Here is a 24051-nt window from a genome sequence, read left to right on the forward strand (position 1 = left end):
GGTCCATAATCCATATTGACTGATTTCATTTCGATAATGACTTTCAATCATGTTGGGCTAACAGAATTTATGACTACATTAAGGAATGCACACACCCATTTAGGAACTTAATTAGGAGGAAAATTAATTAAGGACATTTAGGGCCTCCTCTCTTGGTCTTCCAGTTATTGTAGCAAGGGCAAAATTGCTTGTTTCCATAGGTTCCTGGAGGCACACAAAGGCACTTCGCACAGCATTTTTGACAGAAAAACATGCATGGTTTCTTGAATGCTGTCTTTGAACATCTGTACATACACCTCGCTCCACACTCTGCAAATTTATACAGACACAAAAAAGAATTGCCTCAGTCATCTCTAACCACTTATTTCATCTTAGGGAAGTAAAAATGACCCAGATGTTTAAAACTCGCCCAAATTTTAACGGGTTGAGCATTTGTAATAAGTGAATTAATTGTGTAAATATTTTTTATTTCGTGAATACATAGAGCTTAAACTCTAAAAAAAATTAGGCGTGCAACAGAATTCTCATACCTTGAGGATGGAGGCTACCAGGAGTGATACCATACTAGAAAAAATGGCAATTAAAGACGTAAGGATTAGCAACTTAATAATTAGGATGAAAAAAGAAGTAGAATTCAAATTGCTCTTTCTCCTAGCAATTCTTACCATAGGAAAAGTATTGGGAGGTTGAGCCTAAGGTGCTGGAGGCTCTGCTATACTTGCCTGCGAAACATTAATGTAAGGCATGTAATGTCACCAACAACCACACTATTATTACTATGTCTCAATCTCAAATAAATTGAGTTCGCTATACATATGTCACTCCTTTTAAACTCTATTTTGGTTGTCATTAGTAACCAAAAGGAATTGATATAAAAAATAAAAAATAAACAAAAAAAGAGGAATAGGAACTTACGTGGGTTGAAACAAGAAGAACCATTAATAGAATAAGATGGAGTAGTATTACAATACTAGGCTTCCTTTCCATTTTGTTTCTCTGTCGCTACAAAATAATTGACCAAAGTGGGAAGTGGGAGGTGAGATAGCTGGCTGAAGAATTTATAGGCAGTTATTAGTGGTTTGTCTATATATGACGTTTGAGAATTTTATTGGTATATCATATTGTTCTCTCTTCTCTGCATGGGGGAGGGTGCAATATGTTAAACAGTATATATCTGATAGCAACATTATAATATATTGCCAAACTTTAGGTTCTGTAAAATTACTTTTAGATCCTTGTCCTTCTTCTTTTTCCTTTAATCATTGTTGTTTTTGTTGTTCGTTTGGACAGGCAAGAGCTTAATTCACTTGAATGGTTTAAGACTTTAAGTTATATCACAAGGAATTAAAAAGAGAAATAACTTTGTACTAAGAAGAGTCAAAGTACCTAGGAGGTCTTATCTAGTAAAGAAAGTGAAAACTATTTTGAGATAGTGCAAAAGGAAAACATTTAATTGATGTGGAAAAAATGTACTTTTTACTCATTTAAATTTCAAAATTTGTCCTTTTTTAAACTATTGATAATATTGTTAACTAAGGCGTAAAAATTAATCATGAGAGCTTATAGAATATGTGTGGTTTCTGTGACAAGAGCAAGAAAATTACGAAACTTAATATACGACACTCGGGGGTCATTTGGTTGGATGTATTAGGAAAACAAATATATGTATTAGTTTTGATATTATTAATCTGCTAGTATTTTTCAACCTATGTATAATTAATATCCGTATTAATTATACACCATATTCAATATTATTCTTTATATATAGCAAATTATGACATTAGCAATACTATAAGGGGTCGTTTGGTAGCCGGTTAGAAAGGAGTTATCCATGTATTAAGACTAGGAAAACTTTATACATTGTTTGGTTAAAAGAAGGGGAAAAAATAATCTCCACATAGAAGCTAGCATAAGTTATACATTATTTGGTTGTTTTTCCTCTTTTCCACATAAAATGTAGCATTGCTAATATAATGTTTGGTTCATGTTTCTCTTTTCTGCATAACTAATACATGTATAAGTTATAAGTAAATATATGTATTATTTATGCAAGGTAGAAGGTGGAATAACTTATACACGTATTAGTAATACTTGTATCAAAACACAAAATGACAAGAATATATACCCTTTATTCAAACTTGTATTTTTTTGCTTAAAAAAAATATTTAAACTATACTAACAATTTTAATAAAATAAAGTAAGCTAATAATAAATAACACTCACATTATTTATATTACTAATCCTTATATAACTACCGCATAACTATTTCCAACATAACTCAATATTGCATAAATTATCCCTGCATAACTAATACATGCATAACTAATCCCTGCATTACTTATTCCTTCATAACCGATACATACGCAACTAATATCTGCATAACTAATACATATATAACTAATACCAGCATAACTCTAACCGGCAACCAAACGACCCCTAAGTTCTAACTTCTAATACATGAATAAGCATGTACAAAGACATAATTGTCCTTTCAAAACCTTTAGGATTTGTTTGGTAGCAGGTTACAAGGTAAGTTATTCATGTATTAGGAGTAACATAACTGAATACCATGTTTGGTAGCCTTTAGTTATTTTGTACAAAAGTCAGTTTAACTAATGTTATGTTTGGTTGCTTTTTCCACTGGTAGTATAAATAATACATAGATAAGTTATATAATAAATCTATGTTTTACTATGCAAGGTAGAATATGGAATAACTAATACATGTATTTGTAATACATGGGTTAAACAATCATATGATTACAAAGCCCTCACATTTATTTTAAATTACACATTCTATAACTAAAATAAAGTGAACATTTAACAAAAAATAATCTCTACATTACAATCCATGCATTCACTACAACATTACACATTTATAGCTATGAAAAACATTGTAGCTAAATATGAAAATTTTCATGGCAAAACACTTTAGCCACAATATTATTTTCCGTAGCATTTGTAGCAAAATGTAGCGTAGCTAAAACTCAGCTACAGACTTTATATGATCTGTGGCTAAGGATTAATACTTATTGCTACGGAAATTTTTTATGTTGTAGCGATGATGGTAAAAGGTTTTTGCTACAAAAAATATACTTATAGCAAGTGATTTTATTCTTTTGCCACGATGAACAAATTTGTAGTTATCTTCATATTGTAGCCACGAATTGTTGTGTTGTAGCAAAAGATTTAATTTATTTGCTATGCAAACCCAAATTTTGTGGCTATTTCTAGAGCTTAGTCTCGTGGCAATAGTACTCATGTTTAGCTACAATGTAAAAACTCCGTAGCTATGAATTGAAGTATTTGCCATAAACCTTTTCATATTGTAGCTAATATTCCATACTTTTAACCAAGAAATATATACTATAGCGAATGATTTTCATCATTTGCTACGAAAAGTGAAAATGAATAGCCATGTTCTTGATACGTGGCTATTGTAGGAGTATATGTTTAGCTACAAATTGAAAAACCCATAGCTAATATTCCATTCTCTTTTGCCATGAAGCATAAAATCATAGCAATAAATTTTCTTCATTTTTGCTATGAAATAAAAAAAATATATAGCTACGTTTTTATTATGTTGCAATATATATGTTTAGCTACAAATTTAAAAATTCATTGCTACTAATTAAAAAATTTCCACAAGCATTATTAGTCACAATAATTCATATAAAGCCTATTAAGAAATACAATCAAATTTTGACAGTGAAACACATAGGCAACTGTAGCATAAGATCTTCAATTACGTAATAAACACAATATATTAATAAACAAAATTTAACAAAAGTTCAACAATATCATTCCAAATATTAAAACATCGTTTGAAACATATCAATAAGCTTTGACAAGAGGAAAAACATTATTCATGTGCCCGTCGACCTTGATGCTTTTATAATTCCTCCAGAGGCTGCAATAACAATAGAAAAAAAAAGCATATAACTAAATGATACAATGAAGTATTTTTTATATAAAAATTAAATTTTATTTTTAATATGAATATTACCTAAAAGAAATCACATATATACTAAATTACTAATATAAAAAGATAGTAATAAAAGTCAAATAAGTTACTTACCGTTAGATATATATCTTTTTGTTGTAGACCTTGTGCTGCAAGTATCATTCGAAATTTTTCTTCTCATTATTTATTCATCTCTGCTAGTTGATTATTCATATCTTTCTTGATTTCTTCAACTTGTTCCTTAGCTTCCCTTTTAACGTCTTTCACACGCTCATTTGCCTCTTTTCTGGTCAATTCTAGTTGCTTTATAAGTTGTACTTGTGACGACCCGACCCGTCGTCTCATGAGTTACTACCCCGTTCTTCCCATTTTCTGCTTTCTTATGTTTCATTACCGGTATGGGGTGCATTAGAATTGATTTGGAATGGCTTTGATAAGAAATGAGACACTTAGTCTCTTTTAAGAAGGCTTAAGTTGGAAAAGTCAACCGGATGTTGACTTGTGAGTTAGAGGGCTCGGAATTGAATTCCGATGATTCGGTTAGCTCCGGGTGATGATTTAAGGCTTAGGAGCGCAATCGAAAGTAATTTTGGAGGTCCGGTGAAGAAGTTAGCCTATTTTGGTGAAGTTAGTATTTTGGCGATTTCTGGTTGATAGGTGAAATTTTGATCCGGGAGTCGGAATGGAATTTCCGAGAGTTGCTGTAGCTTCGTTATGTGATTTGGGATGTGTGTGCAAAATTTCATTTCATTCGGAGGTGGTTTGGTTGAGTTTTTGATCCAATGCGTGTTTCGAAAGTTTTTGGAAAAACCTTAGGCTTGAATTCGATGTGAATTGATGGTTTTGATGTTGTTTTAGGTGTTTTGTTGATTGGAACAAGTTTGAATAATGTATGGGATATGTTGGCGTGTTTGATTGAGGTCCCGAGGGCTTCGGAGTGATTTCGGATGGCTAATGGAAACTTTTGAAGTTGGAAAAATTTCATAATAGACGAAAGTTGTAAATGAGTGCACGTAAAACCTCATTTTGGACGATCATATCTCCCGTTATATAAGGATTTGTGTGACCCACAACCTATCCAATTAAAGATTCTTTGAGTCTAGTTTCTAACTCAACAAACCGTTTGTCATTTGGAGGTGTATACAGAAAGTTATGACCATTTTACTAGGCATGTGTCACTAGCGCGCCCGCGCTAAAATATGCGCGCCCAAGACAGAACACTGGGCAAACTAGCGCGCCCAGATGCGCGGCCGCGCTAGTAGCAGGCCCCTAATAGAGAGTTCCCAAGCCATTTTTGGAACAAGGGCTTGCTCTCTCAAGGGAATTTCGTCCCACTCTTCATTTCTATGATCCAAGGTAAGACTTTTGGAGTACTTTGAGTTGATTACTATTCCTAAACACTTATATTAACATGGATTGATCTTGAAAATCCTTAGATTTTCAAGAAATTCCTTCAAGAACTCAAAGAAGGGTTTTGCAAGATTTCTTCCAAAAGGTAAATCCTACACCTTAGACTCACATATATGGATATATTATGGGAATACGAGTATGAATCAAGTATTACAACTTATTGTATGGTGGTTGGAAGCCATAAATTCCCAATTTAAATACATGAACATAGTAGGGATTTAAAGGTGTTTATTGGATGGAATTTTTGTTGGTTTGTGGTGAATGGTTGATCACACATGTGATGTTAGGAGTATAAATTGTTAAGAATAATAGTGGGATGAATTGTTGGTTGATGGTGATAGTTGGAGGAACCAATGCTATAGTTAAGAGGTGTAAATATTTATGCTTACAAGATGTTTGATAATATGCCTAAATGGCATAATTTATGGGATCTAGTACTAATATTGGCCCTATTGAGTGTGGTATTGTAGATTGAAGTTACATAACTGTATGGGATCATTATAGTATCATTAAGGGGCGAATTTCAGATATGTAGGGTTAAAACCCCGTCTTTTAGAAATTGAACTTCATCGATGTTTGTGTATTTTTGGCAGATTCGTCACACGAGGAGGCCAATTTGAGAGGTAAGGGCATAGCGAGCTAGAGGTGAGTAATACTTGTAAATGATATCTTGAGGGTTTGAAACCCCGGATTTGCATATCATAGTGATGTATTGAGGTGACTTGCACGCCGAATATGAGCGTGGGGTAGAGCATCGTTGGGGATTGTGACTTGGTCCGTCCCGGTTGTTGATTTTACTGTGTATTTGACTGAAATTACTTGTTATCATCATAATTTGGGCTGATTGCCATGTTTGGGGCCTTGTGCCGACTTGTAAAATCCTTCGAGGATTGATATTACTGCTTAGCATGATTTGCATATCATCTAACTTCAGTCCAAGGTTTTAAATGTTGTTTTGCAAACCCAGTCGTATTTCTAAGTTTTGAAAACATTAATGATATTTTAAATGCATTTCGGGTTGGAAACTTCGATTTTGTAAATGCCCAAGGGGCTTATTATATTATTTTCTGGACTAATTATAAAGTGACTTGAAACAGTGGTAACAATGACACTGTGTGATATACTTGAAACAGTGGTAACAATGACACTGTGTGATATACTTGAAACAGTGGTAACAATGACACTGTGTGATATACTTGAAACAGTGGTAACAATGACACTGGATGATATACTTGAACAGTGGTAACAATGGCACTGTATGATATAAATTGGTCAGGTAACAATGGCTGACCGGTCAGGTAACAATGACTGACCAAGATATTGCGCTTGGGCTGTAGGAGCCCCTCCGGAGTCTGTACACACCCCCAATGAGCGCCGTCGATGATAAATAAATATGGATGGCTCGGGCTGCATGCCGCAGTGGGTACTGGAATGTACTATCATATGCATTGCATTGCATTCATGCATTTGTTCATTATTTGTTGTTGTGATATTTCTGGAGATATTTATCTGCTTTTGCTGGTGCTATCTGATCCTTGAGTGTTGGGGCCTGAGTGGCTGACCAGGAACGAAGATATTGCCCGAGGGGCGGGTTTCTATGCATAGTGACACTGATGGCTGGAATTATTTTGCAACTGTTAAAAAGATTATTTTCAAAAGAGGTTTAAAACTGAGTCAGATATTTTATAAAGGATTTTCATGGAATTACTATTTTCAAAAAGGGTTGTACCGTCTTAGATAGCATGATGAAGTGTTCTTACGTGATTTCTTATCGCTCAGTTATTATTTACTCTTATTACCACTGAGTTGGAAGTACTCACTTTACTCCTTGCACCTCGCGTGCAGTTGCAGGTACTGTTCACCCGTTAGCGGGTTATTAGCGGACTGAAGGTATACTATTATAGCTGAGCAAGGTGACCGTCAGCGTTCACGACACCGTATTTCTTCATTGATTCTAAATTCCATTCTGTATATTGCTGGTCTTGTATTAGTATTTAGATCTTTAGATGCTCGTGGCTTGTGACACCCCGATTTCGGGCTGAGTCGGGATGGTTTCCATTATTCTATCATGTTTACTTCGCACTTGTGATTATATTATCTGCAAATTAGAGTTATTCCTGCTAAATAATTATAAAGAGATGTATTGTTTTGTTGTTGGTTGGCCTTGTCCCCACGAGAGGCGCCATCACGACCGGAGCGGGGTTTGGGTCGTGACAAGTTGGTATTAGAGCCTATGTTACATAGGTCTCACAAGTCATGAGCAGGTTTAGTAGAGTCTCGCGGATCGGTACGGAGATGTCTGTATTTATCCTCGAGAGGCTGCAGAACCTTTAGGAAAACTTCACATTCTTGAATTCTTATCGTGCGTCCTTGATTCAGCTTGAAAGGAAACTCTTGAAATTCTTTCCACGTGATCGTATGCACGAACGGGCACTCAGTATCAGATGTGCCTCAATGGATTTTGATTCCCCGATTGAGGGGAGAGGTGTAATCTCTATGAGTTTGACGTTAGGCCAGTCTGGAGGACTTGAGGCCGAATCTTTGCCAATGGCTTGAGCACCGAGGTACTGATTGTGCGAGCAAGTGTTTTGAACCTTTATGTTTGGTATTGTCCCTACTAGTGGGAATCATGGCTGGATAGCTACGTGAGGGTATGTTAGTACTGTGAGATGTTTCTATATGATGTGAGATGAGTCTGGGAGCTGAGATCGCTTCTCTAAATGTATTATGACGAAATCGTTGAGTCGAGGAGACCACCTTGAAGGTCGAAAACATTAAATAAAGAATATGTTCTTACTCAATTGAATAGCCCAATAATAGAGGATTGAAATGTATTTTTCTATGTCTTATGATTCGAGTAGGTGCAACGCATGTCCATGTATCAATTTTGATAATATAATACATGTAGTATTGAGATTAATGTTGTTGATATACATTGTGATGCTTTGTCAAGTTGTGGACGTGTTGTTAGGATTGTTTTGGTGATTCTCTGGCAGGTGGATATGCCCAATTACAAAGGAGACTCTGCCGAAATTTTTGAAAAATTTGGGACTTAGTAAAAAATTTGTCACCTAAAGAGTAGGCTTAACTGTTGTGTGAGTAAATGCAAGAATTGCAGAAAAGTTAAAATTCCAGATGATTTATATTTCCACGAGCTTATGAAGGGGTGAGTTTAATCTCACTATGGTATTACGACAGCAATAGAGTATAAGTATTATGATCTATGGCTTCGAGCCAAGTTGGGAAGCTTGCTATTGGTTAGCGGATTGTACGGTTATGTACTATGTTAGTTCCGATTTGATGCATGCTGATGAATCAGTTCTGGTTGTGGAAATTGGGTCGAGAATGGCACGAGTAAAGGAATTTTTTTGACAAGATGTCATGAGCTCGGATGAGTAGGAGATAAGTTTCGATGTTTACGGTAAGTTGGCATTGTCTTCAGCGTCACCTAAGATCGGTGTTTTGTAAAGGGGTTTTGCGTCCTGGTTAATAACTCTTGATCGCTCTTCAACGTTAGTGCGATCGATGGTTTGGAGGTACGCTCCAGATATTGTTGTGGTAGGTTGTGGGAGTGTGTCCCACGGGAAGATTATATAAGTGTGGCATGTGATCACTTGATTGATTAAAGATGTAAAACAAGTAGGAAATTTGTGATGGTTGTTCTTATGTGTTATCAAATGGGAGTTAGTATGGACCTTTGAAAGGTTATCAGGCTAGTTCAGTGTGATTAGAATCGGCTTGAAGTCGATGGATATATTTAATGTGAATAATGGCTCTATATCAGGCCTGATGTGTGCATTTTAGTAACGCGGTCCTCATGGAGGAGTAGTTAGGTTGATGTTTCATTGTCAGATATTTCGCGTAGTGATACATTGCGCCGTGTGAGTTGTGAGACGACTTGAGAAATTGCTATGTGTTGAGAATCTGTGTAGGAATGACGTTATATGAGCATCTTGGCTCTTGAAATTCAGATTGTACATCGCACCTCAGTTGTGCTTGAGTTTTGTAGCTTATAACGCTATATGTCCCTCAGAGATATTATTATGCACTTAACATGCTTACGACCGATACTCGGTATCTTATTGTAATGAGCAAACTTGGCTCGATGTGCATCTCCTTATGTGAGATCCATATGTGGATCGGGTGGCACGCTGCCATGGGTATGTTATCCGGATCAAGTTGCACGCCGCAACAGTGTGAAATCAGGTATAGTTTTCTCATATTCTATCTTTGTATGCCTTGTTTCCTGTTTTCCAAGGAAAGACTGTATTAGTGCGTAGGATTTGGTAATTCCTTCCAGAGCTCTTTTTCTTTTGCATTGCGTTCGAACTGGTAGCCTATTGGCATATTAGGGCATCATATGTGACTTTTAATTATGTCTTGAGTGGTTTATTGCCCGAGCAGTTCATGCTGGGCGGGGCGAGATCCTTGAATTTGAGATCAGTGCAATCTGAGTATGTGAAGTAAATTAAAGAGCTAAGACCATTGTTTGGCTCAGAATGAGGTGATAGTTCTTGCCAAGAGTATATAATTAATGAATTGTTGTTTCGATAGTAGTTATGAATGTGTACAGGTCTCATCCGTCGTGTCAGTATTGTAAGAATTTGAACAAGACCTATGTATGTCATGCAGAGCATGGGATGTGTAGTGATTCCTCCTAAGTGATTAGATAAATGATCTTCGGATGATTTGGGAAAATGATATTGCTAAGTGGAAGTGATTTGATGAGAGTATATGTCTCAGAAAAAGGTAATGTGACTAAACTGATTATATTTCAGTAGTATTTTGGCATGTTCTTATTGGGTCCACTGGTGGTATTCGGGTTTGTTCGGAAGAACATGTAAGTATCTAGTATCTGTCATGGAATGAAGGAGTATCAAATATGTGCGTGTATTGCACGGTGGAAACTGGGATCAGGTATGCTGATTTGTGTGCTATATGGAGTTCTGATGTACATGCTATGTGGTGGTGGTGGATCTTTATTCGCTGGTGTGTTATATTTTGGATGTGATGTTGAAATTCAAACTGGTTGTTTTAGTGTTGGGTAATTTTGAACTATTGCATTAGGGGCTACGCCGGAAATGTCACGGGTTAAGTGGTGAAGTGCATTAGAATATGTTTTAGCAGAATGATTTATATTTCAAGGAACCAGCGGACAACTGGGAAAGATTGCTTCTTAATTGGGCCTTCGTGGTGGATGTCAGTGCAGAGGTGTTTCACGTGGAATAAGTATTTGGATGGGATCACGCGTGCAACAAAGAAGTGTGGAAACATGACCTTGCGGGTCAAATTTGTGTATCCTATTTCTATGATGTGAGACAGGGTCTCAGCCTTGTGTTGTGGCAGTACTAGTGAATTTGAGGTACAACTCTCTCAGTTGAATAATTTTCTTGCTTTGAGTATGTTCGGACCGTTTCTTATTGGTGCGCGTATAACACAAGTTGAGGCTTAGGCCTGTATTGAGGTGTCATATCACTAGAGTGGTGTATTGGATTCGAGGTGACCGTTGGGATCATTGACGGATACGAACAAATTTGATTTTGGCTCGTTAGAAGGATAATATCGAGGTTCGGCTCGGAAATTTGTTGTGGTATTAGTCAAAAGGGGAGTGGCTTCATAAGTGGTTGATCTGAGAGATGGTTATGTTTGCTGCGAGTCTCAGTTATCGTTGGCAGTATATGAAAGTGTTGGAATAAGACTTTAGCTAATAAGGGATTTTCTATCGGTATTTTGTGGTTGTGGGCAACTACTGTGAATAGAAGTTATCGTTTCGAGTGCCTGGATTACGCGGTAGAACCTATGATTTCACCCGAGGGTACAGATATGGTTTATCACAACTGGTTTGGGAATATTCAAAGTATAGATGTGAGGTTTTGATCATATCGATGGTTTCAGAAGTAAAAAAGTAGTTCTATGATTTATGGGCTTTTGGAACAACTCTGGGCACGTTCGAGGACGAACGTTTGTTTAAGTTAGGGAGAATGTGACGACCCGACCCGTCGTCTCATGAGTTACTACCCCGTTCTTCCCATTTTCTGCTTTCTTATGTTTCATTACCGGTATGGGGTGCGTTAGAATTGATTTGGAATGATTTTGATAAGAAATGAGACACTTAGTCTCTTTTAAGAAGGCTTAAGTTGGAAAAGTCAACCGGATGTTGACTTGTGAGTTAGAGGGCTCGGAATTGAATTCCGATGATTCGGTTAGCTCCGGGTGATGATTTAAGGCTTAGGAGCGCAATCGAAAGTAATTTTGGAGGTCCGGTGAAGAAGTTAGCCTATTTTGGTGAAGTTAGTATTTTGGCGATTTCTGGTTGATAGGTGAAATTTTGATCCGGGAGTCGGAATGGAATTTCCGAGAGTTGCTGTAGCTTCGTTATGTGATTTGGGATGTGTGTGCAAAATTTCATTTCATTCGGAGGTGGTTTGGTTGAGTTTTTGATCCAATGCGTGTTTCGAAAGTTTTTGGAAAAACCTTAGGCTTGAATTCGATGTGAATTGATGGTTTTGATGTTGTTTTAGGTGTTTTGTTGATTGGAACAAGTTTGAATAATGTATGGGATATGTTGGCGTGTTTGATTGAGGTCCCGAGGGCTTCGGAGTGATTTCGGATGGCTAATGGAAACTTTTGAAGTTGGAAAATTTTCATAATAGACGAAAGTTGTAAATGAGTGCACGTAAGACCTCATTTTGGACGATCATATCTCCCGTTATATAAGAATTTGTGTAACCCACAACCTATCAAATTAAAGCCCTTTGAGTCTAGTTTCTAACTCAATAAACCGTTTTTCATTTGGAGGTGTATACAGAAAGTTATGACCATTTTACTGGGCATGTGTCACTAGCGCGCCCAGATGCGCGCCCGCGCTAAAATATGCGCGCCCAAGACAGAACACTGGGCAAACTAGCGCGCCCAGATGTGCGACCGCGCTAGTAGCAGGCCCCTAAATACCCCAAGACCGGAATAGAGAGTTCCCAAGCCATTTTTGGAGCAAGGACTTGCTCTCTCAAGGGGATTTCGTCCCACTCTTCATTTCTATGATCCAAGGTAAGACTTTTGGAGTACTTTGAGTTGATTACTACCTCTAAACACTTATATTAACATGGATTGATCTTGAAAATCCTTAGATTTTCAAGAAATTCCTTCAAGAACTCAATGAAGGGTTTTGCAAGATTTCTTCCAAAAGGTAAATCCTACACCTTAGACTCACATATATGGATATATTATGGGAATACGAGTATGAATCAAGTATTACAACTTATTGTATGGTGGTTGGAAGCCATAAATTTCCAATTTAAATACATGAATATAGTAGGGATTTAAAGGTGTTTATTGGATGAAATTTTTGTTGGTTTGGGGTGAATGGTTGATCACACATGTGATGTTAGGAGTATAAATTGTTAAGAATAATAGTGGGATGAATTGTTGGTTGATGGTGATAGTTGGAGGAACCAATGCTATAGTTAAGAGGTGTAAATATTTATGCTTACAAGATGTTTGATAATATGCCTAAATGGCATAATTTATGGGATCTAGTACTAATATTGGCCCTATTGAGTGTGATATTGTAGATTGAAGTTACATAACTGTATGGGATCATTATAGTATCATTAAGGGGCGAATTTCAGATATGTAGGGTTAAAACCCCGTCTTTTAGAAATCGAACTTCATCGATGTTTGTGTATTTTTGGCAGATTCGTCACACGAGGAGGCCAATTTGAGAGACAAGGGCTTAGCGAGCTAGAGGTGAGTAATACTTGTAAATGATATCTTGAGGGTTTGAAACCCCGGATTTGCACATCATAGTGCTGTATTGAGGTGACTTGCACGCCGAATATGAGCGTGGGGTAGAGCACCGTTGGGGATTGTGACTTGGTCCGTCCCGGTTGTTGATTTTACTGCGTATTCGACTGAAATTACTTGTTATCATCATAATTTGGGCTGATTGCCATGTTTGAGGCCTTGTGCCGACTTGTAAAATCCTTCGAGGATTGATATTACTGCTTAGCATGATTTGCATATCATCTAACTTCAGTCCAAGGTTTTAAATGCTGTTTTGCAAACCCAGTCGTATTTCTAAGTTTTGAAAACTTAAATGATATTTTAAATGCATTTCGGGTTGGAAACTTCGATTTTGTAAATGCCCAAGGGGCTTATTATATTATTTTCTGGACTGATTATAAAGTGACTTGAAACAGTGGTAACAATGACACTGTGTGATATACTTTAAACAGTGGTAACAATGACACTGTGTGATATACTTGAAACAGTGGTAACAATGACACTGTGTGATATACTTGAAACAGTGGTAACAATGACACTGGATGATATACTTGAACAGTGGTAACAATGGCACTGTATGATATAAATTGGTCAGGTAACAATGGCTGACCGGTCAGGTAACAATGACTGACCAAGATATTGCGCTTGGGCTGTAGGAGCCCCTCCGGAGTCTGTACACACCCCCAGTGAGTGTCGTCGATGATAAATAAATATGGATGGCTCGGGCTGCACGCCGCAGTGGGTACTGGAATGTACCATCATATGCATTGCATTGCATTCATGCATTTGTTCATTATTTGTTGTTGTGATATTTCTGGAGATATTTATCTGCTTTTGCTGGTGCTATCTGATCCTTGAGTGTTGGGGCCCGAGTGGCTGACCAGGAACGAAGATATTGCCCGAGGGGCGGGTTTCTGTGCATAGTGACACTGATGGCTGGAATTATTTTGCAACTGTTAAAAAGATTATTTTCAAAAGAGGTTTAAAACTGAGTCAGATATTTTATAAAGGATTTCCATGGAATTACTATTTTCAAAAAGGGTTGTACCGTCTTAATAGCATGATGAAGTGTTCTTACGTGATTTCTTATCGCTCAGTTATTATTTACTCTTATTACCACTGAGTTGGAAGTACTCACTTTACTCCTTGCACCTCGCGTGCAGTTGCAGGTACTGTTCACCCGGTAGCGGGTTATTAGCGGACTGAAGGTATACTATTATAGCTGAGCAAGGTGACTGTCAGCGTTCACGGCACCGTATTTCTTCATTGATTCTAAATTCCATTCTGTATATTGCTGGTCTTGTATTAGTATTTAGATCTTTAGATGCTCGTGGCTTGTGACACCCCGATTTCGGGCTGAGTCGGGATGGTTTCCATTATTCTATCATGTTTACTTCGCACTTGTGATTATATTATCTGCGAATTAGACTTATTCCTGCTAAGTAATTATAAAGAGATGTATTGTTTTGTTGTTGGCTGGCCTTGTCCCGACGAGAGGCGCCATCACGACCGGGTTGGGATTTTGGGTCGTGACAGTACTTTTGTTGGTCTACCACCAAATTATTCACTGATATTTTTTCCTGGGCCATACGCACGAAGATATCGATTTTTTTCGGCCCCGAGTACTTTTTCGAAGATATCATCATCATTTAAAGAAATTTCTCCTTCTTTTGCTGCTTTTTAAATTGGTAAAATTGGTCCTACAATCAAAAAATGCAAATCAATCAAATATAAGTACAAATGTGTAATATAAAAGGAGATAAAAAGAAAAGAGAACACATTGACATTACAATAACATCTTGTTGAAAAGCATCAACTTGTTTTCCTTTTTTTCTCTTGCGGGATTCCATAAAAACTTCAACACGAGAAGGAGCTTTTCTATTTTTTTACTCCTGCGGAAAAATAATCATAATCATCAAATGAATAAAATATGTGAATATAGTTCTTCTAAATTTGTTCTAAAAATATTATTACAACGTTCATACCATTTCGTATCTAAGTCTTGCATAACTTTTGGTCCCAATGTATGGAGGCAAGGAACGTTTCGATCTATTTGTTTTGTATTGTGTGCTCTTCTTCTAAATAAAAATTGAAAAAAAAAATTAAGAACATTAGTTACTAAAGAAAAGCCAGTGATAAAAGAGAGCTTACTATGCCCTTGGATTTACTCATAAAAACTAGCAAATCGAATATGAAATACAAAAACAATAAAAGTATCGTGCTCTTATATAAGGAAATGCTAGTGATAAAAAGAGAGCTTAATTTTATTTGGAATCCAAACCATGGATCACAAAAACAATAATTCAGAGTAAAACAGTTTTAGTTATCTCAAACACGCCCATAATTAATTTTCCTAAATAAACTTGAGATCCTCAAAATATGAAACACATAATAATAAAAAGACAAAAATAAATTAATTTACAATTTAAATACCTGAAAGTCAGCATCACTCCAAAGATTGACCAAATATTTCCATTCATCTGCGGCAACAAGTTTAGGCTTGTTTCATAGGCGAAGTTGGTAATTTACTTTTGAATCAAAATACTTTTTCTTCAACTTGTACTTATAGTCTCTATAGAGGTCACTCATTTTAACAAGAATTGCGCTTTTTCTTCCCTCGGACACATCAAAATTAAACTTTTCCTATATAAAAAAAAATACAATCAAAGTTTATAATCATATATTCTAGTAATTGTTTAACCATAAGAAATTATAAAATATTATAAATTATTAGTTTGTTAGTTTTTCTTATCAAGATAATTTCCCACATATGGTCGATCTTATCTGGCTCAATCTCTTTTCAACTATTTACCTTTAAAGAGAAACAAGTTCGGCTTCTAACTGTTTGTCCCAAAAATCAAATTAATTTGCTTGCATTCTCACCGATAGCTTGATGATCTTCATCAAATTCCACGGGTAATTTTTGTCCCTCCTATAAGTTAATTATTTTCACACACCGTGTAGGACCTCTAGTTTTTCTTTTTACAGCGTTGGAACCTACGAAGGTTAAATAAATAACGTCAAGTAAAAATATCGATAGAAGTAATTAAGATCAATAAAAATAGTGATTACCTACTGAATTTGCTGATTCGTGTGCTCCTACAACTGATTATGTCACCTCTTCAGACTCATTACCCCTAGAACTATTTTCTCCAAGAGAAGTACTCATAAAAATATCATTTTTCAGCAGTGTATAAATATCAATATGCCTTTCTTTATGCATTCTATAACTAACAAGCATGTTTTTAATATTTTGATCATCATGACATTCAACTACCCCATCATAATCACTAATAATTCTATCACCTCTCAAATAAAAGAATACCCCATCATAATCACTAATAATTCTATCACCTCTCAAATAAAAGAACTTGTCTCCCTCACAAATATTGAAGTTACAATACTCTTTTAAGTCATCCAATAGGTCAAAGAAAGATATAAAATCAACATCAATATTTGTTTTCTTCAAATGACCATCTACATATTTTCTAGAAAGGGAGAATACAAAATGGCCACCATAGTGATAGCTAATTTCTTTCTCCCCTATCATGTCCGCTTCCGAGAAAATTATTGAAGATGAATTAGCTAAATATGAATAAACAAAGACACAAATTTATATAATGAGAAAAAAGATTTAATGACAAATTCAATATTGCACAATAATCATATTATAATTACCCGGATAAACAAGTTTTTCTACAGATTGCGTGAGCAAGTTTTCGTCAATAGACGACTTCTTAGAACTCTTAACAGGTTCCGAGTCACGATTATCAGTCAAGCGATTAGTTTTTTTCCAAAAATCATTTTACCCATGTCTGGTTACAAATAAGAATTTGTAAGACACTAAAATAAATTATCATAAATACAAATATAAATGATATTTTCTGTAAGTACATAGTAGCCAACTTTAAGAATTAAATAAAACCTCAAACTGTATACTTATAGCATGATAAATACTATAGTAACAGAGTTTATATATCATTTGAACTTTCAAAAATATTGTACTCATTGTATAACCACATCTTTTTAATTAATACACGGTATCTAACAGTGAACTTTAAGAATTCAGAATTTTCGAAGAAATTCTTCACAGTACTTTAAAATAAAAAATCAAACAGATATGAAAGGAAACAAATATAGACCAATCAACACACACTTACAGCCCCAAAATTTCAAAAGTAACAAAGAAGAAGAAGAAATAAATTTCATATATTTAAGATAGCACAAAAAGAAATCACTAGGATTCCATTTCTTAACAAAGTTGAACCAAAAAATAAAAAAAGGGATATGTGCCGATAATCTAAGAACAAGAAAATTTGCCTAAGTTTGCAGAATTAAACAAAATAACAGAAATTTAAATGTATAATGCATAAATTGAAACAGAGATATAGAAAGAAATTAGAACCTTTGCTTCTAGTGATGACAAGTTGATTCAGACAAGTAATAAAAAATCTACACCTAACTTTTTGGCTTTCTTTTGTGCTTTTATGTTTTAAGGTTTTTTTGCACTCTAATCTTTCTATAGAAAAGGAACAGCATATTACTCTCTAATAGAATTAGGAGGCTTTAATTTAGGCACAAAATATTTAGAGGGAAATAATATGGAGGGAATTCTTTTGTTTTTGTTAATTCACGTATTTCAAAAAGAGAATTCATGTTTCCCTCCTAATAATCAATAACCACAAAAAAGAAGCTCCATATTTTTTTAAGTATAACAAATTATTATTTGACGGCAATTTTGTTCCTTTTGGAAATATAGTTTCCTTTTTTATTTATTTTTAGGATACTTTGTTTTTCTAAAAAATTATTCTGATATTTTGGCAAAAAAAAAAAAAACCTAAGCTTAATGAACATATTTCAAAGGAATTAAATTAACAATAAAATTTTGTTAGAGAATCTTTTGGTACCGTTTGGTTGTTAAAAAGGAAGGTGAAATTGTTGAAAGATTTCCTTTTTTCTTTTTTGGTTTGTTGAGCAGCAAAGTTTTAGGAAAAAATATCTCACGGCAAAAGTTGAGACAATTTCCTTCTTACCATTTTAAAGGAATTATAGTTGAATCCAAATTCTTAAATATTAGTTTTTTTTTGTAAATTTTAGAGCACGATTATTAGTTAGGTAAAAAGATCTAGAAGAATCGAAGTGGTGTATTTATAATAAATTTTGAAATTTTAAATATAAGTAGTTTTTGTATAGTTCAAATATGAAAAAATATTATAACCAAAATTTAGTTAATTTAAAATTTTAAATATTAGGAGAATAGTTAAATTACAATGTTATCCTAGTATAATATATTTTTAAAGAGTAAAAAAGGCGAACGACATTTCACTGAGGGCCTTCGTGCTTTTAATATAGTTACAATTATAATTTTTAAAGGGTAAAAAAGGCGAACGACATTTCCAACCATATAATTATAATTTTATCAATTCAACTTTACAAGTGATCGTGCTTTCTTTTTACTTTTAGTTGTAACGACCCGACCGGTCGTTTTGAGCTCTAGCGCGTCGATTTGCGGTTTGAGGCCATGAACAGCTTCATTTCAGGTATTATGACTCGTACGCGTGGCCGGAATTGAATTTCGGGAAGTTTGGAGTCGATTTGTAAAGAGAATTCTCATTTCGGAAACCTTAAGTTGGAAGAATTGACTAAGATTGGATTTTTGAGTAAACGACCTCGGAATCAGGATTTGAAGGTTCCAGCAGGTTCGTATGATGATTTCAGACTTGGGCGTATGTTCGTATCGGGTTTTGAATGACCCGGGAGCGTTTTAAGTATGTATTGACTTGTCTGACAGTGATGTCCGGCGCCATCACGACCCTTTAATGGATTTTGGGTCGTGACATTAGTAAAAACACACAACCCTTGATGATTTAAGAATTTTCTAAAAAAAAAATTCAAAAGTTATTCTCAAGTTCATTCAAGAAGACACAAATATAGTTAATTGTAGATTAATAAGAAAATATTTAATATTTAAAATTTAAATTAATTTCAAAGTCCTAAATATTAGGAAAGTAACTTAAATTATAATTTTGTCTATTGTGAAAGTGTCACGACCCCAGTTCGCCCTCCATGAACTATCGTGATGACACCTAGTATCTACGACTAGATAAGCCTAACAAATGCGGAAAAGAAAACAATTGCGAAAGGAAAATAATTAAAATCTGATATAACAAAAAGAAACAGTGTTTAAGATGCCGCCTGGCATTTAACAATACAAAATCTCAATCTAACACTCCCAAAATACGGAACCCCATGAATCACAAGCTAAGAGATACATAAAAGCTCTAACTCTAGAATGTCTATCAAAATGAAAATACAGAAGGGCTATATTAATACTGCGAATAGAAAGGGACTCTTCAGTCTGTAGACGCGGCAGATATACCTCGAAGTCTCTATGAAAACACCTCGCCTCAAGGGTGATAGGACTGAGTCGAAGTACCTGGATCTGCACATGAAAAACATGCGCAGAAAGGGCATGAGTACATCACAGCTGTACTCAGTAAGTGCCAAGCCTAACCTCAGTCGGGTAGTGACGAGAAAAGTCAGGGCCCTACTGAGATTAAATAAATATATAAGGTATAACAATGTAGAATAAGACAACATAATTAAGTGCAATAGTAAGAAATAACACAGAATAGAAAGAACAACAACAACTATAACAGACACAAAATAATCACGGAAAGGAGTACAACTCAACATAGAGATAGCAACCGGGGATCTCTCAGTATCCCCAGGATCTCTTTGTATCCTCAATATGTGTGCCGGGGATCTCTCAGTATCCCGAGGATCTCTTAGTATTCTCGATATCTATGCTGGGGATCTCTCGATATCCTCGAAATCACCCAATGGAGCTAACGGAACCAACAGAATTCCATCCCGAGGTCGTCTTCACACTGCTCCGACTACGGTCCGATTTCTAAAACTTAAACTCTCATTTAGGGACCAAACCGGTCGTTTTGCTTTCTAGAACTCCGATCTCCTAAATAAGACTCCCCTATGTGATTTTATTGTTATATGACTTGCAGGGATGGTTAGTTCGGGATTTGGAAGGGTTCGGGTTGAAATCGGAACAAGTAGTTCCTTAAGGTTAGCTAAAAAGGCTAAGTTTGACTTTGGTCAATATTTTGAGTAAACGACCTAGGAATCGAGATTTGACGGTTCCAATAGGTTCGCATGATGATTTCGGACTTGGGCGTATGCTCGGACCGAATTTTGGATGACCCGGGAGCGTTCTGAATATGTATTGATTAGTTTATATACTATTGCAGAAGGATATATTGTTGAAGAAAGTGTGATATTTTGTTCAAGGTATTCACATGGAAGTGGGAAAGAGAATAATCCAGTGGACAAAATTTGTGAAGGTGATCAGGTTGAGCCATTCAGTAAATTATCAATTTTTGAAAAAAGGGTTGTCCTTTATTAGGAGATACATCCAGAAATCTTGAAGAGCTTGAGCGAAAACAAGCTCATCTTTATGTTTTGAGAAATTGTGAAGAAGTTCAACCATTTTTACGGTATGTTTCTTTATGCCATTGTACATTTCTGCTTGATTTTGTTAGCCTTTTCTCAATTATTATGGTTATTTTAAACAGTAAGTACGAGAGTGAGTATGAGCAGAATAATAGGAACATGAACTTCGATGATTTCCATCGAGTAAGTTTTCATTACATTGTTAATTTTTATTTGTAATACTTCTTTAGCATCATTATTTTATTTATTTATTATTATACAGATTGTACAAATGCGCAAGAAAGGAAATTCACAAGTAAGTTGCAAGTTGTATTCTTTGGCTAGAGGTCCTTTTGATGGAGTCCAAAGATTCAAAGGGTATGAGATAAATAATTTTAGATTTCATACTAAACAACTCGAAGGAAATAGGGTGAAGCAAAATAGTTGTGTTTTAGTACGAGGAATAATGAATGGCCAAAATATAAATTATTATGGTACTCTGACCGAAATAGGAGAACTTCAATATCTTGAAGGTAAACGAATTGTTTTATTTAAATGTGATTGGTTGGATGTTGATCACATTGGAAAAGGAGTGAAGATAGATAAACATGGCTTTGTTAGTGTCAATACTAAACGAAAGCTAGCAACAAATGAACCATTTGTTCTTGCATCTCAAGCAGAACAAGTTTTTTATGTCAAGGATAATCTTCATCCCAATTGGTCCATTGTCTTGAATGGTCATTCTACTTATTTTACTGGTGGTGCTCTCAGTGAAGAAACTTTTCAATAAAATGCTCAAGAGTTCTCGGGTACATTTGATGAAGATGAAGACTTTATGAACTGGAGAAGAAATGATCTTGACGTTATTAGCACTAACGTTACCTTAGATGATGATATTATTGAAGACATCGAATCAGAACCTGAAACTGATGATGAAGATTTATTACTGTAAAATATTTAGAAGTCTTATATGCATATTTGTTTATCCTCAAGTAATGTTAAAATTTTACTTATTTATTTGAGAGACGGTGTTTAGTTCTTTATTATTTTAAAGAATTTATGTATTACTTTATTATATTGGTGAATTACTCTAATTGAATATGAGTTAATATTCAATGGTGTTTGATTGAGTTGAATGATCTTTTCTACCAGGTGTTATGTTGATGGATTCTCAGGGTAAACTATGGCGAATTTTTTATTAAATTAATAAATAAATATTGTTAAACATAGCATAGTTGTTTATAGAAATAGATTCTCGATGCATGACACTTGATTTAGGAATAGCTATGTGATTATAAGAATTTTAATAAATTTTACACTTAAATTTATAAACTCTAATAAATTCAACCAAAGTCCCTTGCATTCATTCCAACTAATGAACTAGTGACTAAACTTTTGTCTTCCTACTCTTTATAATTTTGTTTCATAATTGTCGCAAGGCGTGTAAAATGTTTGTCCTCTTTTTATAGATACAAATGTATCTATGTCTCTTGATAAGGAAAAACTCAATTAAGAAATTATCTATTATGAAGTTTTATAATTTTAGATGCTCTTTGCGTGTCAAATTTTTTAATAAGCTTCTAAAATAGATTTTTCGTTGAGTTGTCTCGTGTAGGCTTTTCCTGAGCACACATGTCCCAACAGTTGGTACAATCTTTGAAAACTGTAGCAAGACTATTTTTTTTAGCTATGGAATTATGTGCAAACAAATGTATCGTGGCTAAAAGATTACAATTGCTACAGTGACTTCATATGCATAGCAAAACTTAGAATTAGCTACAATATTTAGCTATATAAATTCGTGGCTATATTATTTTGCCATGATATTCATCGTAGCTATTGAGCCAATTATTGCCACGATTTTTATAACTTGAAGCAAATATATTCGATATTTTCTTTGACATAATTTATTGTGGCTAAATATTTATTGTTGCTACAATAAATTAAATACGTGGCAAACTAACAATTAGCTACAAATTTATAATGTAGCAGTAAATGTGTAGCTATTTTCGCAGTTATTGTCACGATACTAACCAACTATAGCAAAAAGTAGGAACTAGCTTTGCCAATTTACTTTTTGTAGCTAAGAAATTTTACCAAATTGTGAACAGCCACGGAATTTCAATTTTTATGGCTATTGCTAGATAATAGCCACGCTTTTTTTATTCGTAGCAAAGAATTCGTAGCTGTAGATGTATAATGTTGTAGTGATTACTAATCCTTACATAACTAATCCATTCGTAATTAAATCATGCATAACAAAACCATGCATAAATAAACCCTGGATAACTAATACATGTATAACTAAGCCCTATATTACTAATACTTGCATAACTCTAACCAACAACCAAGCGACCCCTTAATACACCAAACCAAACAGTCGATAAGAAATAATCCCAATATTACTAATACACCCTATTCAATATCATTCTTATACACCCTACCAAACGACCCCTTATTACATAGTCATAAGTACTCCACTATGCATTTGGTGTAAAAAAAAATGTAGTACTACATAGATTGTAATCAATGCCGTATGTTTGATCGGTGATCACTAGTATTTCACCTTCATGCAGACAAATTGCAGCCTGCAATCCGACTTGAGGACGAGTTTTTGAGGTTATATAGCTAACCCTCGCGCCACAATCATTATCAATGTGAAGTAAGCACTGCAATTTGCCTGTTCCCACTTGGCAATTGTTGATTTTCAAATTAAAAGCACTTCTGATTAACTTTCTGAAGGCAAAAGAAGAGTTGAACAAATTAAATATATTAAAATAAGTAAAAGAAATCAAATAAAAGTGGCAGAAATCAAAGGGCTTGGAGGTCAATTTACTGTACGAGAAAACAGCCAAAGTATCCAAAATACACCATGAAAGACTGAAAGTGAAAGGAGAAGCTCTCACATGTGCACCCTCACATGTTTGCTGATAGGATTTATTGGTGCATAATCGTATAAAGGCCAATAGACGCAACTAACATTCGCAAAAAAGGACAGATGAGAAACAATATTTATTATCTCCACTATATGTGTGATATATATGCACCAGAACTTGTCTTCACAGACAGGTGGTGGGAAATTGGAAATAGCTTTTGCAAGCCTATCTCTAATCTATCCAAATCTCGTGAACCATGTATGGAAACTTGGCATTTCCATAAGTTTTTGTTCTTTTGCTACCCTTCTTCTCTCTGTGTTTGCTTTGGAAGTTGGGCAAATTTCGGTTTATGTGAGTCAAAAGAAAATGAGCATTGTTCTAACTAATTTCAAAACCTATTTTATGAGACGAGAATTGTTCAAATGGTATAAGAAGACAATAACCATTCCCTTTGCAATGCGATAAACTTCAGCTAAGAGGACATTTGGGTAAGCTTATAAGTTGATCAAATTAGCTTACAAATATCTTTTATTTAACTTAAATATGATGAGTTTGGTAAACGCCTAAAATACGT

At 35.0% G+C, this 24051-nt stretch overlaps 1 long non-coding RNA gene across 1 annotated transcript; it reads right to left on the minus strand.

Moving 5' to 3' along the window:
* LOC107788294 (uncharacterized) lies at positions 1 to 1041 on the minus strand. Its single transcript, XR_001648583.2, has 4 exons — positions 916 to 1041; positions 666 to 722; positions 531 to 564; positions 1 to 309 (listed from the first exon to the last, which is right to left on the minus strand). It is a non-coding gene; the product is annotated as an uncharacterized LOC107788294 (long non-coding RNA).
* Positions 1042 to 24051: the final 23010 nt, after the last annotated feature.

This window comes from Nicotiana tabacum, chromosome 5 (assembly GCF_000715075.1).
Source record: "Nicotiana tabacum cultivar K326 chromosome 5, ASM71507v2, whole genome shotgun sequence".
Lineage (NCBI taxonomy): Eukaryota > Viridiplantae > Streptophyta > Magnoliopsida > Solanales > Solanaceae > Nicotiana > Nicotiana tabacum.